General features: G+C 34.6%; 1 protein-coding gene across 11 annotated transcripts in view; it reads left to right on the top strand.

The window, feature by feature from the left end:
* The window catches only part of IMMP2L (inner mitochondrial membrane peptidase subunit 2), an 886893-nt gene that overhangs the window by 210860 nt on the left and 656450 nt on the right, over nt 1-19583 (top strand). The gene's annotated exons all lie outside the window — the stretch shown is intronic.

Here is a 19583-nt window from a genome sequence, read left to right as displayed (position 1 = left end):
GATGCAAAAGTTGAGTTGAAGTTTGTAAGTGAGTTTGGGAAAGAAAGCATCACTTCATATCTTTGTTTATTTCATGTTCAGTTTTACTTTAATCTAGTTGAGAGTGATGGTGTAATTTGATTACCACTCTTGACTTCTGGTTCTTTCAATCATTATTTCTATAACTTTGGGTAAACTTTTGACTTTATTGAGTCTTTGTTTCTTTATCTTTTAAGTGCGGGCGTGGGACTAAGCTCATCTCTTTCAGAGCTAATTTTTGTGTGTACGTTCTGTATATTAATGTGGGATATTAGATGTGTTTTTAATAAAGCATTGTTCAAATAGACCTCCCTGGTTTTCTTTCTTTTGCCTTGCATGTGGAAGGAAATATTTCAGAGAGAGAATAACTATACTCCACTTGCCAGAGTTTCATAACTGGTGCTAAATGAACCAAGGAAGAGCAAGATCTGCTAAATCATGGCATTGAACTTGGTGTTCTAGGCATTATAATTTCTGATGAATGGTGTCTCCTGAGACTTCTGTAAAATGATACATTCTGACATCCAGTGACCTTTTAAACTAATATTTCTATTATGTAATTCAGTTGCTTCTGTTTCCTGGAGATAATAACATTAGTTTGTACTGAGGTAGATAATGATTGTGTTAGCAATTTCCTTTGTGGTAAGTGTTTTTAAAGTAATTTAGTTTGAAGGAAGAATCGTTTATACAAATAAAATCCAGAGGAACTCACCCGTAGTGTACTATGATTAAAAAAAAAAAAGAAGAAAGGAAAAAGAGAAAAGAAAAAGAAAAAAAAAGAGGTAGTCAGTGACTTCTGGGACAATATTTTTGAGACTCAAGGTAAATAGTCTCATTGATTGATTTTTAGGAAAGCTTGTTGCCAACTGTAACTCTTTTTAAAACACATACACATACAATATTACGGTGAAGGGACAAGACTGTGGAATCAGACCTAGTGCTATTTCTGTCACGAGTGAGTAAGGAATATTAGACACCTGGATTTTGTTTTATCCATAAAACAAAAGTAATACTTCATAAGAGTACATAGTAAATACTAAGTGAGGTGATAATGAGAAGCTTACACTGCAGTACTTGGCATACAGTGGTGCTCAGTAAATAACAGCGATTTTTTTTTCCCCTTCATGGATGCTGTAAGGTCTTAAATGGCTTCTAAGTTATCGAAGACAGTTTAAGTTATGTTAGTCAACTTTTACCATTAAGTGTAGTTATTTTATTCTGATTGTTAGATTACTGTTATATCTGTTAAGTCTTGTTTTACCAAAGTAGTTGATTGCTCAGAACACCTAGTCTCTGTTTATGGCTGATAACAGTTTGCTGTGGGTAGAATGATGAGGATGGGGTGAATGGTTGACCTTTAGTCCTAGATTTTCATCTAAAATATTTACAGTTACAGCACAACAAGGTTATGCTAAGAAGAAAGAAAAGCGTTTGTTTCCTTCTACAGTCTGTGTCTTTCTTTGACCATGCACAACTTCCACCCACCTTTCCCCCATACCCCCTCTTGTACACGGACTTCATCATTGCCCACAGATCAACATCTCTGCCATGATGTCCTGGACTGCAGAACCTTTCCTCCCCTCCCCCCTTCCCTTCCCTTCCCTTCCCTTCCCTTCCCTTCCCTTCCCTTCCCGCCTCCTTGAAGTGCTTGTACTGTGCTTGTCTTGTTTCTAAGCAAGACTGCCTCTACACATAATCCAGGTATAGACTTAAGACACACATAAAAGGACATATTACAATTTGAGGTATCTATGCTAAGTAGCAAGGAAGTGAGAAAGAGAACAAGGTGAGACAAAGAAACAAGACAAGCACAGTACAAGCACTTCAAGGAGGCCCTTCCCTTCCCTTCCCTTCCCTTCCCTTCCCTTCCCTTCCCTTCCCTTCCCTTCCCTTCCCTTCCCTTCCCTTCCCGCCTCCTTGAAGTGCTTGTACTGTGCTTGTCTTGTTTCTTTGTCTCACCTTGTTCTCTTTCTCACTTCCTTGCTACTTAGCATAGATACCTCAAATTGTAATATGTCCTTTTATGTGTGTCTTAAGTCTATACCTGGATTATGTGTAGAGGCAGTCTGGCTTGTTTTTTTGTGTGTTTCTGATGAAACTTACAGAGTCCTTCGCACAGCAGATTTGTAGTGGATGTTTGTTGGTGTTGTTGTTCATACTCCTGCTGATATTGTTTAAAAAAAAAATGAAACGCTGACCCTAGATGTATGGTACTTTGGGTAACTAAGGCACTCTAGGTTTGACTAATTTGAAGTCAGACTTGGTTCTTTGAGCTAAATGGTTGATTCATTCCCATTTATATACTTGTTGTTCTGCCCATCCATCCAAATAATTTATTTAATACTTTTATTACAAAGCATGTGCTAGGAGCCATGGGAAATAGAAAAAAAAAAAAAAACAATTGGTAAGGGATGATTACACTAATTACTGTTATTGCCATTCCTAAATAATTGTTTCGTATCTTCAAATAACTTCAAAAGACTGGCAAATCGGGATTTATTTATGTTTCTAAGTTAAAGTAAATTTTTAAATATAATGTATTACTTTTTATGATTGCTTGCTTTAAAAAATATGGCATTTTCATTTAACTGATAACTGCTGATCCTTGTGGCATCAGTTAGAATTTTAATCCTGGGGCACCTGGGTGGCGCAGTCGGTTAAGCGTCCGACTTCAGCCAGGTCACGATCTCACAGTCCGTGAGTTCGAGCCCCGCGTCGGGCTCTGGGCTGATGGCTCGGAGCCTGGAGCCTGTTTCCGATTCTGTGTCTCCCTCTCTCTCTGTCCCTCCCCCGTTCATGCTCTGTCTCTCTCTGTCCCAAAAATAAAATAAACGTTGAAAAAAAAAAAAAAAAAAAAAAAAAAAAAAAAAAGAATTTTAATCCTAATATAAAAATGTTACTGAACCAAGAGAGTACTGCAATATTCCTGAAGACCAAATATTCAAATTTAAATAATAGCAATGTAGGCTTGCTTTTAAGTAACTTGACTAAAATTTAAAGATGGAGTTGAAACAAGATTTGAACAACTAATATTAAATATGTATGATGTGTGCTAACCTGTTTTTGGTACTATTCTCATTTATTTTGTCTACCTCATCGTGCTAGTTTTTGTTGGGTCACTTTGTCTTACCCACTGTAAACGGTATAAAAAAACATGAAGAAATCTGCGTTGAGAAAGAAAACTTGATTAATAATGTGAACACAAATTGGCTTTTTATAAAAAATTAGTTTAATGGAAGGGTTTGATAAAAGCTTTAAAACACGTGTATTTGATTTTTATTTTCATGGAGATAAGTGAAAAATTACTTTCATTGAATTAGAGCAAGAGATTATGTAACCACAAAACAGGTAGAAGCAACTATGAATGTATGGATACAAAAAGGAACTAATCTGAAACTGTAGAATTGAAAAATGTTGTCACTGACAGTAAAGCATAACTACAGACAGGATAAAAATCTAGAAAATACACTGTTAGAATTTTTGAGCTGGAAGATATGATCGAGGAATCTATGGATTCCACCAAAATAAAAAATAGATAAAAATTGAAAAGCCATAAAAATATTGCTGAGACTAAAGGGTAGGTTGAGAAGGGCCATCATGACTAAAAGTATCTAAAACATCTTAGGCACATGCTGTCTCCAATTTTTTATCTCCTTGTCACATTAAAAATAACTTATTAAGATGAGATTATACAAGTATGCTTGAAAACGTTCTTACGTAAAAATTCAAAATTAGGTAAGGACATACTGAGTTACAATGCGCAAGTACCTCTTTACTCATTTTAGTCATTCACAGTTCCCACCCTGTCGATACCATCATCCATGTGGTGTGTATCCTTCCAGGCCTTTATTTTTGTGTAAATTTTTCATATCATTACACACCTTTTTAAAAGAATTCACAATTAAAATTGTGTCTCTTTGTAATTGTGTCTCAAGAATAGATGACTGGAGATGGAAATAGTATGGCATGTAAATTTTAGATTTTGATAGGTACTGACAATGTTGTTCTCCAATAAAATTGCACCTTTTTATGTTCCCACCAATATTGTATGAGAATGGCAATTTCCCCATATTCTCACATAACCGGATGTTATAAAGCTATTAAATTTGTAATTTCATGGGAAGAATATCCTGATTTTTATTTGCATCTCTTAATTTATTAGTGATGTTTGACATCTTTTCAAGTTCTTAGGTTTATTTTTATTTCTTCTGTTAATTGAATGTTTTACCTATCTTTCCTCAGAGTTGTTTTTTATAATACTATATACTATGTAATAGTTATATACTATAACTAACCTTTCCTCTGTTGCATGTGGTATAAATGTTTTCTTCTCATCCATTCACCATTCAGCTTTGTTATATTTCCACTCTGTAGACATTTTACCTTTAGTGTTGTACAGTTGAGTTTTTAGAACTCTTCAGGCTTAAAATTTGGTATTCATCCTCAAAATTAACCTTACATAAAGGTGGGCATCGTTTCATCAAATATAGTTTTAAATATCTAAGTTATCCATTAAGAAGAGTGAAGGAAGCTTAAATAAAGCTTTAGTTTCTATCTCTTCTGTAAGAATGCCATTTCTGTCTCCCCTTCTGCTGTGCCCGTGTTAAAGTTTAGATTTCAGAAGAGCATCCGGAAGTATGAATCTCTGCTGAGCTCATGGCACTTGGCCTGTAACTTGCTCTTGTCTCAGGGTCAAAAGCCCATGAAAGCTGCTTGTCAGGGCTTTGATTAATTATGCAAGAGTGATGGGACTGAAGAAGGAATAGGTGTGTTTCGAACTTTTGATTTCTCTTGTTACCAGACTGATCTGACCTAAAACTGAGCTACCTTTCTCTTTCTTTCTGTGTAGTGAGACATGATAGGAAATGGAATAAATAAAAGTCAAGAGAAATGGCACGAAGAAAGTAAAAGTGAAAAATTAAAAAAGAAGTTACATTTCGTAGTCTGGTATCTCGGTCACTGGGGCAGTTGGTTCCGTGTATCTGCAGGGAGCTCCATTTCCAGGAGCTCTTGTGCAGTGTCAGGACCAAGTAGAAAAGAAGCAGTGAGAACTTGCGGCATACCTGGGTACTGTCTTTCTGTAGTCATGTGTGTATGAAACACCATGTTTTTCAAGTTAGTTTCTATTTTGAATACCTTTCTGAGTTGGGAGTTTAATTTTTATATATGTACAAATATATGTATGTATATATGTATGAATTTGTTTTCTCTCTTACCTCACTTTTAATAGTGTGCAAGTTGTATGTGTGTGTGCAATTGCTGGATAAAAGAAAATGTATATGTTACTCAGGTTGGCAAAATAATGCTCCCCACCCCTCTCACAGATGTCCATGCCCTAATCCACAGAACCTTTGAATATATTATTTTGTAGACCAAAAGGGATTTGGCAGACATGATTTAGGTTATCAACGTAGGGGTGGGAAGATTAGCCTGGACTGTCTGGGTGCACATGAGTCCTGAAAAATGGGGCACCTTTTCTGACTGAATCAGAGCTGGGATAGAAGAAGAAAGAGATGGGAAGTATGAGAAGGTCTGGAGCTGTCCTTGCTTGGCTTTGACAGTGATTCATATATATATATATATATTTAATTATTTTTTTATTTTTGAGAGACAGAGAGGGACAGACTGTGAGTCGGGGAGGGGCAGAGAGAGAGGGGGAGACATAGAATCTGAAGCAGGCTCCAGGCACCAAGCTGTCTGCACAGAGCTCTACGTGGCGGTAGAACTCATAACCTGCGAGATCATGACCTGAGCCGAAAAGTTGGATGCTTAACCGACTGAGCCACCCAGGCACCCCTTTATATATTTGTTCTTTGAACTTTATTGATAGAAATGTTTAAAGCTCTGAATTTCTCTCTGATCAGTGCTTTCAAAATTTTAGTATTTTTAAAGGTATTTTTTTCTTTCAGTTTGTATTCACATTTTCATCCAAGAGTTGCTTAAAACAAATATTTTTTTTTAATCCAAGTAGAAGGGGCTTTTACAAAAATGATTAAATCATTTCTAGTTTTATTTCATTGAGATCAGAAAGTATTGCTTTCTAATATTTTTGTTTTGTAGAACGTACTGATATTTTCCTTGTGAACTAAAATGGGATTAATTTTTGTGATGCTTCATATACATTTGAGAAGATGGTTTATATTCAATTTTCAGTATATAAAGTTTAATATACATCCCTAAAATCTACCTTATTAATTCCATGTTTAGGCTTAAAATTTTTTTTTTTTTACTTTCTTTTTTTTTTTTTTTTTTTTTTTTTGTTTACTTGATCTGTCTTGTACTGACTCCTATTAATAGTTTGCTTTTTCTGTGTGTCCTGATATCTCTGAACTTTTGCTTTACAAAGACGAATGCTGTGCTATTTGCTACACGGATATTTATATTTATTATATCTTCATTGTAGTTTTGGCTTTAAAGATTAAAAACTGTCCCTCTTTTTTTACATTTAATGGTTTCTGTTTTGCATTCTGTTTTGTTTGATATCTGTGTTACTATCCCTGCTCACCTATTGTTTCAATTTTCCTGATATGTTTTTGCTTATCCCTTTATATTTGGGTTTGTTGACTCATTTTCTTTTAAGTATCTACCTTGTTTATAATGCATAGTTAGGTTCCGTTTTATGAGCCACACTAAAAAGTCTTTTCCTTTAAATAGTTTAAGTGCACTCAGAGTTAGTAAAAAGACTGCTGTATTTGGTCTTAATTCCATCATGTTATTTCATATGATAATTATTATACATGTTATGGTTTATTTGCTGGGTTTCTTTTTCCTGTAAGAGTTTTTTATTTTTTTCTAATTTCTTTGAATTTTCTTAGAAGGTTTTATTTTTGTTTTAGTAGTCGCATTGAACTTATGCCTTATTAATGCCTTTATTCCCAATTTTAAACTTTATCCATTTGATATCTGGTTTGGTAATTGTTAACAGTATACTTTCTACCTGATGGTTTTCCTCCTTACCCCATTGTTTTATCATCATTATTTATACTTTGTGAGAACATTCAGATCATAATGTATCACATAGAACATAAAACATATTGTATCCCCATGCTTAATTGTCTTTATATCTTACATCTACAAATGAAGATATACATGTACACTTAGTTTTTTGCTTAACTTTCCTAATCACTAATTAGTTGGATTAAGTTCGTCTTCTAATATATTCTTCAAGGACCTGTAGACAGAGAATTTTTTGAGTTCTTACATGTTCAAAACTGTTTTTAATAGCGTTAATACTCAAAGGCAGCTTGGCTGGATATCCATCCTAGGGTTTCCCTTGTTTCCTGGAGATTTATGAAAATGCTGCTCCAGTGGTATGTTATTTCATATCTTGTTTCTGATAAATCTGTTGCCAGTCTAATTCTTTTTCTTTTGTACATTATTTGAATTTTTTTCCTGGAGACCCTGAGAATTTTTCCTTTATCTTTAATGTGCACTAATTTTTACTCGGATATATTTCTGAATTGATCATTTGCAGGTCCTTTCCCGCTGGTGTCCAGTGGGCCCTTTCAGTGTGTAGATTCAGGTCTTTCATTTTTGAAAACCTTGAATTGGAGTATCAACTATTAATGCTATCCCATTGTACAAAAATATCCTTTGGGAACTCCATTTATACATTCTTTGGGTTTTCTTTTGCCTGTTTTACATTTCAGTCCCTTTCTCTCTGATCCGTCTTACTTTTTTCTCTATTTCATTTTATTTACTTTTCTCTTGTTTTTCCGATACCTCTTTTGTATTTTCATTCAAATCTATTTTCCTTTTAGCATTTTGCAATTTAGTTTCCACTTGTGGTATGATTTTGTATTCTTCTTCCATTTTTTTTGTGAATTCAGTTAACCCTTGTTTTATCTCCTCCTTTTTTCTTGTCATGCATTTTTTTCCCTCGTTTTCAATTTTTGTTTAATCTACCTAAAGCTTGGCCTGTGGTATTTATTTACGCTGTGAATGTTATGTTAAAGTTTCAGTCTGTCTTGCCAACTTGTGGAGAGGGGTGAAATTCTCATCAGTTGAATTGTTTGGGGTCTCAATTTGAATTTTCTTTTGATAGTTGCTTTTCTGTTGGGTTCTTTTCAGTGAGTTGGGACGGTTCTGACATTACTAGTTCAAGAGCCACCCTCTTTTGTCACTGTAGGCAAAATATTGTTTGTTTCCTGAGTGATACGTCTCTTAAGTTTTAAATTTGCTTTTGTCTTCTGGGATTCTAAATACCCCCCTCCCCCCTCCCACCATGCTTCTTTATCTTTCTATGTACAGTTTCCAAGGAAACCTCTCTTTCTGTTTTAACTCTCTTGCTCCAACATGAGACTTTTCCGACATTGCCTTGTCATGTCCTTTTTCTTGGCAGGCTCTTATCTAACTGCTGACTTTGCAGTATTTTTGTGCAGAGGACCAACTTTCTAGCAGTGATTTTAAGACATTTAGGCCTGCCATTAGCTCTCCTCTTCTTTCTTTCAGTGTAATTTCTCCTGAACTGCTCTTGGTCCCCATGAGCTTGATGGCTGGAGCACCACTGAGAGCTTGCTGGGATTTAATGTTTAGTTTTGTACTTAAGAGTGATTTGAGGTTGAGAGGTTCTTATCTTCTAGTTATGTTGGAGTCATGAGTTTGTGTAGTTTTACTTGTTCTTCCTCCTCCTCTTCTTCTTCCTCTTCCTCCTTCTCTTCCTCCTCCTCTTCCTTCTCTTCTTCTTTTCCTTCTTCTCCTCCGCCTCCTCGTCCTCCTCCTCACCAGAATATGTTGGGACTTTGAGATTTAAACCATTGCCTCTGCTTCGGCTACTCAGAATCTTCTCTATCCATCGATACCACCCAATATCCTGTAGCAACTTAAGTGTTTCTTAGTTTTGCTTATTATGAAACTCGGATATTGAATATACATGAAAACCTTCCAAACAGGAAGAAGATATTTTAACTAAACTTATACACCATAGACTTTATCAAACACATAGACTGAGCATGTTAGAAAAAAAAAAAGTGGATTCTGAGGTCTTACCAAGGTCTTACTAATGTAAAAATCAATGAGTTTTTGTCTTTCTGTTATTAATGTTTAGAGTCCCTAATGTGTTTTGTGAGACTAAATTATAAAACAATGATCTTCTTTTTAAGTGTGATGCATCATTGACTGCTGTCTTTTTGCTAAGATTGTTTGAGACAACTATGGATGTTTAGTAGTCCAAGGGCACGTTGAAGTTTCATGTGGAATAGTTACATGGGAATTTGCTGAAGCAATTACTCTGCTGTTTAATGACAAGTAATTATCCACATCACTTCCCAAGCTATACATCTCTCTCTTGCCCTTCAGCATTACGAACATCCCACCCATTGGCATGCACATTTATTCTGCACAGTATCCAGCTGTTACCTACTCTGAGATGTAACACACCTCTAATTTATGTAACTAAATGTAAGCCTTGCTTCCTGGGGCTTATAAAATCTAAAACCTTATTTTTCCTTATAACTGATTTTTTATATTCTTCAAACTTTGTAATGTTTTTCGAACCTATGGCCCCTGAAATCGTTTTTGTACCACTAAGGAACAAGAAGGGACTGTAACTTTCCTGCTGGAGTAAACTGAGTCATCTGTAAATTCATTCCTCGTTAACATTCTCTGGGGTCCTATTCATTTCTAGCTGCGATAGATTTCATTGTAACATGTCATAATTGTGGTAATATTGTTTAAATTATTTTTCCTGAATTGTATCAATTCTTGGAGCTTCTTTAATATTTCTTCCAAACTTGCAGCAGTGTTGAAAAGAACTCTAGCTGTATTGACAGTTTTCAAACTAACTTTGAAGAGCTTATAGGAGAGTACTCCGAGAGAGCTGTTCCATTCGTGCTGTTTTTAAAAATCATACAAGTTCCCCGAGTAAGATTGGATCATTGTACTTTCATTAGTTCTGTTATGACTGAGAGGTCATGAAGTGGGCTACTGCAGTTAGCTTTTATATTCTCCAGCCTAGCAATGAAAAGATGGAAAAATGAGCAGATCTTGTGCTTCATAAGGCTCTATCCCCTTACTTATTTCTGTGTGTTATATATTACTATATACCTCCTCTCCCCAAACAGGTGATCATGTATGTAGTTTAACTCCCATTTCCATACTGAAGATAGGAGCTTTTTAATATGTAGGTATCTGGAGAGTTCAGAATTTTTCATCTTATATGCTACATGTTTTTCTGTTTCCATTTCTGACCACAAGCCATTTGTGGCTCTCTTATTTCTACCTCTGCATTTATCTTGGATAAACCAGAGGATCAGATGGTAGCATTTATGTCATCGAGATACTAGAAGATTACTTTGTAGCTTCTAATATGCCTCTGAAAATAGTAAAAAATACTTTTCTATTCAGAATCAATGTACTGGTGAGCTGAATTTTCCCACTTTTATTTAGCTGTTGTTAATTCTTTTATTGTGTATTTGCTCTGTACCAGATGACATGAAAGATTTGGTTCAGTCTTCAGGTATCTAATGAGGTAGATGGATACATGAATAACTACTATATCTGGCAGGAACAGTTGTGATAGATACGTACAGCACTGGGAGTGGAGAATATGCTAACGCAGTCATAGAAATTACTTGTTTACGATGACACATTTATGCAAACTACATCATGATTTACTATAAGTTGAGTGGAAACTCAGATAAAGCAGGTTAAATGAGTCATTCTATTTAGATAATATATTCTCTTACATAGATTTTAAGAATTAGTATCTTTAATTAAACTTTTCTCTATATTCGTTATGTTTTCTGACTTGAGTTTAAGGGATGTTTACTTCTTCAAAACCCAAGATATACAATGTTTTATTTATTTAAAAAATTTTTTTTAATGTTTGTTTTTGAGAGAGAGAGAGAGAGAAAACCAGAAGGGAAGGGGTAGAGAGAGACACAGAATCTGAAGTGGGCTCCAGGCCCCAAGCTGACAGCAGTGAGTCTGACGTGGGCCTCGAACTCACAAACTGAGAGATCATGACCTGAGCCAAAGTCAGATGCTATACTGACCTAGCCACCCAGGTGCCCCAAGATATACAATGTTTATTCTGTATCTTATTGTACAGAAGCCCATTTGCCTTATAAATAGCTATAAAAGACTGTCATTTATATAATTATTGAAATTTAAGGGTTTGGGTAGCACATATCTAATTTCATGTAAGCAATGAAATCATACACTATGTTTGTATATAACTTTGGGTTATTGAAGAAGCAAAGGTTTATAAGCAATTCTCTTTCAAAACCTAGTGTTGGAATTTTCTAATTCATCAATCTACAATGTGAGATAATTTTTGCTAGATGCTTTTTCATGTTCTGTGTTTCTGTATATGTCATACGTTACATATCTACATGCATTTTCTGAATGCTCAAAATATTTCTTTTATTTTCCATCACGTAGTTACATTGACTTTGGTAGCTGAATTGATTATATTGTTTCTCTATAGTTAGAAAAGTCTTTGTTGGTTCTTACATCTATATCATCTAAAATAATTAGTTTTGAATTTTGAGGTAGTAAAATGAAGCTTGAATTATAGAAAGTAAAATATACATCTAAAAATTATACATGAATAAGTTTGGTGCATGGATAGTTGAATATTATAATTCCTATTTTTATTGTGTTTTCCAAATAGCAACTGCAGAGAGAGAAAAAAGATATCTTAAAGCAAAGAGGAAGAAAATGCTCCATAGCACAAGATAAATTAATAGAAAGAAGATGATACCTGCTATAGTCACATATTGTATGCCTCTTTTTGGAGTCTTTCTTTCTTAGGGCTACTTAAGAGTTTGAAATAGTGATCCATCTCAAGTTTTCCTTACTATGTGAAGAACAACTACACCTGTGACCAGAATAGCAAAGAATATTGAGATTTAAATAGATCATTTTAAACCACGTCTCTAGTAAATGTGAGGGGCTTTTTAAATAGGAGAAGAAATACATTGCAAAAAGGTAATGTTTAAAATCTAACATCATTGTGAACCCATAATGTTTACCATTACCCTGCCAATTTAGAAGGATTAAAGAATTGCAAATTTAACAATTTAGGTGCAAGGGAGCACCCTTTAGAACTTTTCTGAATCACTTTACTTAATAAGACAATAATCTTGTTGTTGTCTATGTATATTTGTTATTATTTAGGCTGTTGCATTTAATGTTAATATTAACTGATTTAAATATTTATACTAGTTCTTTTTCCATATATACAAGAGAGTGGTAATTTTCCTCATTTTCAACACTGTGAATGTTGTTACCTAATTTCAGTTTTCAAGAGAGCAATTTGGAATCAGACATTTGAAGATGAATACTTGAAATGTCATACTCATAAAAAAAATAGGAAAACATTCTCCTCTGTAGAACTGTGACTACCTCTTCACACCTAAGAACGTTAATTCTGTAATATTTTCTAATATTTGGCTCACAATTATCCCCCAAATATCTTTTACATAATGTTTTTTTGGTACTAAAACCGAAGTTAATAGGGTTGCTATGTCTATGTCTCATACATATATTTTTTAAGTTTATTTATTTATTTTGAGAGTGACAGAGCTTGCAAGTAGGGTAGGGGCAGAGAGAAAGAGAGGGAGAAAGAGAATCCCAAGTCGGCCTTGCACTGTCAGCACAGAGCCTGACGTGGGGCTTCATCCCGCAACAGTGAGATCATGACCTGAGCTGAAACCAAGAGTCGGATGCTTAACTGACTGAGCTAGGTGCCCCTCTCAAACATCTTCTTAAATAAAATCTAGTGCTTTCTGTTTGGTAGCTGTGACTGTGGTAAAAAGCAGTGGTTCTCTCCCAGGGAATAGCCTCTCTCTGTTAAAAAAAAAAAAAAATAGGTTGGGAGCACTTCCCACAAAAGCCGAGTGGCAAATAGTGTGGAAGCGCTTCTTTTGCCTCCATTCTTGATTCAAGTGGTATTAACAATGGAGGAAACAATGATGCCCAGCTCCTTTCTTTTTCTCCCCTTTTCACCTTTTGCTCTCCTCCCCCTCTGCACTTTACCCTTGGACTTGTGCTCTTCCAGAATCAAGAGGCAGGATTCTTAACGTGGAATGAATACTGCTAAGAGGATTTCTGAATCAGGCTATGTAGGAGATAACTGAAAATTGAGGTGTTTTGAAACTTGCACAATCGTGGGGGAGATTACATGTTGACAATTTTGGAATTACTGCAACTTTGATGAATACAGTGAAAAGAGATTTTAATTCTAATCTTTTGTCTTCATTAAAAATTTTTTCTGTGGTTTCAAGAAAATTAAAAACACTTTCATTAAATTTATCAACTGTTTGCTAAACTTTTTTTAGTTTTTTTTTTTTTTTTTGCACTCTCATTCTTACCTATGGATAATTGATATTCTTAATTGAAGAATGATGAAGAACTAATTGGTTTCAAAATACCTAAAATATAAAACTCTATTAAGTATAATATTCTTCATATCGTTATACATCTTGAAGTAACAGGAAGTAAGGAGAGAAGATGCTTACTCTGGCTTGGCCTCAGAAATTTTATGAAATAGAACTTTTAAAAAAAGTTCTGTACATAATTTATACACAGGATATTTTAGTCTATGGGACTTCAAGCAATAATAAATTATAAATCATGCTGTGGCTCATAATTCAGTTATAGGCAAAACCATAATATAGTTTAACTTAAAATTCCAGCAGACTATTACTGCAGTAAAATTTCACAAGAGGTTCAACCTCTTTAATAAATAAATGCAGAGGAATCAATGGTGAGATGCTATTTTGATCTACCACCTATATAATGCTAAACAGTAATGTCAAGTGTGAGCAGGGTTTCCAGGTAATAGGAGAAGTTATATCCTCATGGTGGGCATGTAAAATTCAACGTGTTTGGATAGTAATTAGATGATACGTATTAAGATTTGCATTGATTCAGTAATTACATGTCAAGGAGTTTTTGTTAAATAACCAATGATAATAAATACCTGAAATATTTACTAATGAAGGAATTATAAAAACAAAAACATTTTTTAAAACTGAAAAAGTAAAAAATAATTAAAAATATTTTTGTAGGCCCATATGGATATCACAATATGTATTCATTTAAAGTTGCATTTTGGGATTTTTTACTGATATGGTAAAATGTCTATAATATTAATAGTAAACAAGACGAATGGAATATGAAATTGTATTTATTGTGCTTGCTTTTACCTTTGTACTTTTTTAAAAAACATGGGTCTACATGAAAGAATATTGAAACAAAATATACCAAATATTAACACTTATTACTTACAAAGATAACAGATTTTTTTAAACGTTTCTTTTCCTATATTAAAAAAAATTTTTAACATTTATTCATTTTTTGAGAGACAGAGAGACAGAGCGTAAGTGGGAGAGGGGAGGAGAGAGGGAGACACAGAATCCAAAGCTGGCTCCAGGCTCTGAGCTGTCAGCACAGGTTCTGACGCTGGGCTAGAACTCACAAACCGTGAGATCATGACCTGAGCCGAAGTAGGATGCTTAGCTGACTGAGCCACCCAGGAGCCTCTAAGATATATTATTTAATATTCCAGACATTTACCATTAAGAGATGTTAGTTTAAAAGTAAAGAAATAATTGTTTTAAAAACTGTCACAGTTAGTTCAAGGAATATGCATCTTTAGAAATGTATATAAATTTTTTGTGACTTAAATATCAGATTACCTCTTTTCTGTGGACTAAACTATTGTTGGATTTTATGCTAGTAAAATAATATTCACCAAATAGTGCATTCTCTGTGGGGTGACATTTGCAAAACTCATAAATTTAGAGAACACAATTATGTCAGCGAATTGAAATTAATGAAATGGCATCTCACACAGGCACCATAATTTACATATTAATTTCAGTTAATGTTTTTATGGATGTGACAGACTTATCCTAGTCATATTTGAAAAAAAAATAACAGATTATGAAGCAACCAAATGTTGAGCAGTTGTTCCAGTAGATTCACAGAGTTCTAAAACAATCTTTGATGTGCTGTTGTTTGGCACTTTGACTTTTGCTTTGTGTACCTTTTATTGCCTTTTTTTTTTTTTTTTTTGTTAAAGTGAAAATGAATTTTGTCAATAATAGATACTTGTTGATAGTGACTGTTTTTTTAAAAAATTTTTTTAATGTTGTTATTTTATTTTTTGAGACAGAGAGAGACAGTGCATGAATGGGGGAGGGTCAGAGAGAGAGGGAGACACAGAATCTGAAGCAGGCTCCAGGCTCTGAGCTGTCAGCACAGAGCCCGATGTGGGGCTTGAACTCATGGACTGTGAGATCATGACCTGAGCCGAAGTCGGACGCTCAACCGGCAGAGCCACCCAGGAGCCCCGATAGTGACTATTTTTAACTATTGAAGATTATTTCTTCCCTTTTGGATTGGAATTTATCATTTAAAGAAATTATTTTTAAGTTAAAAATGATCTTACACAATGCTTTAAGTAGATTTTATTATTTTAATCCTGCTACTGTTGTTAAAAATATTCATGGCTTTCTTTTGAGGTGACATCCTTCAGCTTAATTTAAAGAACCTCTTTGGAATTATGGTCTGTAGATGATGAATTGGTTTTACTTTTTTTTTTTTAAGTATATTTATGTATTTTGAGAGAGAATCCTAAGCAGGCTCTGCTCTGTCAGTGTAGAGCCCAAGATGGGACTTGAACTCATGAACTGTGAGATCATGACCTACACCTAAGTCAGACATTCAACCGACTGAGTCACCCAGGCACTCCTTACCTCTTTTCTATGCATTTTCTCAGTGGCTTTCTCTCTCTGTTCAGCTCAGTTTTGCCAAATGAAAATTTATTTAATTATTATTTTCACATTTATTTGAATACACATTAGACTTTTCTTTCATCTTATTCTTTACTTCTCTCCCTTTCTCTTTTTGCTTTATCTCTTTTGTTGATTATTTCTTCCTTGTCCTTTCTTATCACTTTGTTTTTGGGCTTTCTACTCACTCTGCCTCTGCCTCCCCCCGCTCCCATCCCCTTTTCTTATTAGGTTGGCTAGTAGTTTGTTGTGTTGAGTTTTTCAAAGAACCAGTTTTAATTTTTTTTTATTTTATTGAGGTACAATTGACCTATAACATTATATTAGTTTCAGGTGTACAACATAATGATTTATTTGATATTAGTATACACTGTGAAATGATCATCACAGTAAGGCTAGTTAACATCTGTCAGTATGCATAGTTACAAAAAATTTTTTTCTCCTGATAAGGACATTTAAAATCTACTCTCTAAGCAACTTTCAAATGTGCAATATGTTAATTATGGTAACCATGCTTTACATTGTATCCCCATGACTTATTTATTTTATAGCTGCAAGTTTGACCCTCTTCACCCATTTTGCATCCCCTCTCCTCCTTGGCAACCACTGATCTGGTCTCTGTATCTATAAAGTTTGTTTTATTCTGGTTCATTTTGTTTCTTGGCTTCTTTGTTTTTGTTTTTCCTAGATTCAACATAAAAGTGAGACCATATGGTATTTGTCTTTCTCTGTCTGACTTACTTCATTTAGCATAATGCCTTCAAGGTTCTTCAGTGTTTGTCACAAAAGGCAAGATTCTTTCTTTTTCATGGGTATACAATAATGTATGTATGTGTATGCATGTATAGATATGCACATCTTTATGTATACATTTATCAGTGGACACAGGTTATTTCCATATCTTGGCTATTATAAATAATCCTGCAGTGAACATGAGGGTGTATATATCTTTTCAAATTAGTGATTTCATTTTCTTTGAATAAATATCCAGAAGTGGAATTGCTGGGTCATATGGTTATTCTATTTTTAATTTTTTGAGGAACCTCCATACTGTTTTCCACAGTGGCATCACCAGTCTGCATTCCCACCAGCAGTGTACAAGGGTTCCTATTCCTCCCCATCCTGTCCAATACTTGTTCATTCTTATCCCTTTTTTGTTTTTTAAATTTTTTAGTGTTTGTTTATTTTTGAGGGAGGGAGGGAGGGAGGGAGAGAGAGAGAGAGAGAGAGAGAGAGAGAGAGAGAGAGAGAATATGAGTGGGAGAGGGGCAGAGAGAGAGGGAGACACAGAATCCGAAACAGGCTCCAGGTTGTGAGCTATCAGCACAGAGCCCGATGTGGGGCTTAAACCCATGAACTGTGAGATCATGACCTGAGCCCAAGGCGGACGCTTAACCTACTGAGCCACCAAAGTGCCCCATTCTTGTCCCTTTGATAATAGCTATTCTAACAAGTGGGAGGTGATATCTTATTGTGGATTTCATTTGTATTTCCCTGATGATTAGTGATATTGAACATCTTTTCATGTGCCCATTGGCCATCCAAATATGTATCATCTTTTGAAAAATGTCTACTCAGATCCTCTACCTATTTTTTAGTTGAATTGTTTGTTTCCTTGCTATTGAGTTGCATGAGTTCTTTATATATTTTGATTTTTAACCCCTTATTTGATACATGGTTTGCAAATATTTTCTCCTATTCAGTAGGTTGCTCTTCATTTTGTTGAAAATTTCCTTTGTGGTGCAAAAACTTTTTAGTTTGATGTAGTCCCACCTGTTTATTTTTGCTTTTGTTGCTTTTGCTTTTGGACTCAGATTCAAAAACTCATTGCCAAGACCAATGTCAAGAAGCTTACTGCCTATGTTTTCTTTCAGGAATTTTGTGGTTTCAGGTCTTGTATTTGGGTCTTAAATTCATTTTGAGTTGATTTTTGTGTACGATTTAAGTATAGTAGTCTACTTTCTTAGGCATGTGACTGTCCATTTTTCCTAGCACCATTTGTTGAAGAGACTGTCCGTTCCCCATTGTACATCCTTGTCTGCTTTGTAATAATTGAATCGACCATATATGCACGGGTTTATTTTTGGGCTCTCTGTTCCTTTGATCCATGTGTCTGCTAAAAAGAACCAGATTTTTTATTATTCTATTGCTTTTCTGGTTTTATTTTTATTAATTTACTCCTTCTGCTTTTGTTTTACTTGGTTTATTTTGTTCTTTTTAAAAAAAATGTTTTATTTATTATCTTGAGAGGGGAGGGGCAGAGAGGATCCCAAGCAGGCTCCATGCTGTCAGTGTGGAGCCCGACACAGGGTTCGATCTCACCAATGAGATGATGGCCTGAGCCGAAATCAAGAATCAGTTGCTTAACCAACTGAGCTACCCATGCACCTCTGTTGATTTTTTTCTAGCTTTTTGAGGTGAATGTTTAAATTGCTTCCTTTCTTTTAAATACATATGTTTATGTAAATAATAACACTATGGATTCTCTTCAAGAAAGTGCTTTTACCATGATATACAAATATAAGTTGTTTAATAGCTTGCTTTTTAATTTCCAGGTGAAAAGTTCTTTTTCACTTTTATATTATTGGTTAATAGATTGTGGGTTGTTTATTTTCTTGTTTTGGTTTTTGCATTGTGATGATACAACACTACTTTGTATTTACATAATGATATTAATATACTATACTATGCATTAATATTAATTTACTAATATTAGTGTATTTCTAATTTTTTTGGATCCAGATCCCTCTACCAATCAGATTTAAGTTGCTTCTTCATTTTAGCACCTGGATATTTCTCTCCCTTACTTTCAAACTGGGCTGTGTAACCCAAAATTCTTTTGTTATTCCCTTCTACCTCAGTGTTTTGCTCATTTGGAGCAGAAAGTGACAGATGATTCTGTCTGCACAGTTCATTTTAATATCATGCTGAAGTTATGCCTATGTTTTCTTCAGATTCAGGGTGTCTTTATGATGTGAACTCAATTCCTTATGACTAGTCCTGGGGTTATTTTGACCTCAATAAATATTTATTGGGAATCTATTATCTGTTATGTACTATTCCTGTAGGTCAGGCATAAAGACATAAGACAGCCTCTTATTTACTAGTAATTGTGCAATAGATATCAAGTTGTAAAGTCATAGTGTCCACGTTTAGGACTAATTATGCAGACAGTACTACAAAGTGGAAGCGATTGTCTTACATTCCTATAGGGATATCTCTTGGCATTGTTTTCTTTTGCAGGAATTACGAAGGTTCAAACATGAAGGCAAGTCTGTTACTGTGAATGAGGTAACTGGTTATTATGCTTTAGGTTTTAAAATGGATTGGGTTTTAACATAAGGCATTTTAGGCTTAAGGATTTATATCATCTTAACTCAAGGTATTTTAAGGTAAATTACTTAGCCACCAAGGCAAAGATGAAAGTAAAGTCTTAAAATATTTTGCACAATCTTGAAAAGGCAGGCCAAAGTTTTCTACACTAATCACTGTATATGCTATGCCTTTTAATTAAATAACTGCTATTCATGTTGTTTCCTTCATTCTTGGACTTGGAAGAGAGTCTGTTGAGAGGATACTTATATTGAAATCACATTCAAGTGTGCATTTCCAAGGATTTTTGAATTTAGACATTTGAGGCATAGTTACCTAGTAATTCCAAACTTTAGATTCAGGACTGCAGTTTTGATTTGCAGCTTTTTAAAAGAACTTCTTTTTATCCCTCCCAGGATGTATTGCTAACACCTGAATAGCTTAACCTTAAAGAGAAATAATTTGGGGGGGGGGGAAAGATATTTGAAGTTTTTTTTTTTCCCAGTTGAG

The sequence above is a fragment of the Panthera onca genome, chromosome A2 (genome assembly GCF_046562875.1).
Source record: "Panthera onca isolate mPanOnc1 chromosome A2, mPanOnc1 haplotype 2, whole genome shotgun sequence".
In the NCBI taxonomy this organism is placed as follows: domain Eukaryota; kingdom Metazoa; phylum Chordata; class Mammalia; order Carnivora; family Felidae; genus Panthera; species Panthera onca.
This window is presented reverse-complemented; position numbering and strand designations above follow the sequence as displayed.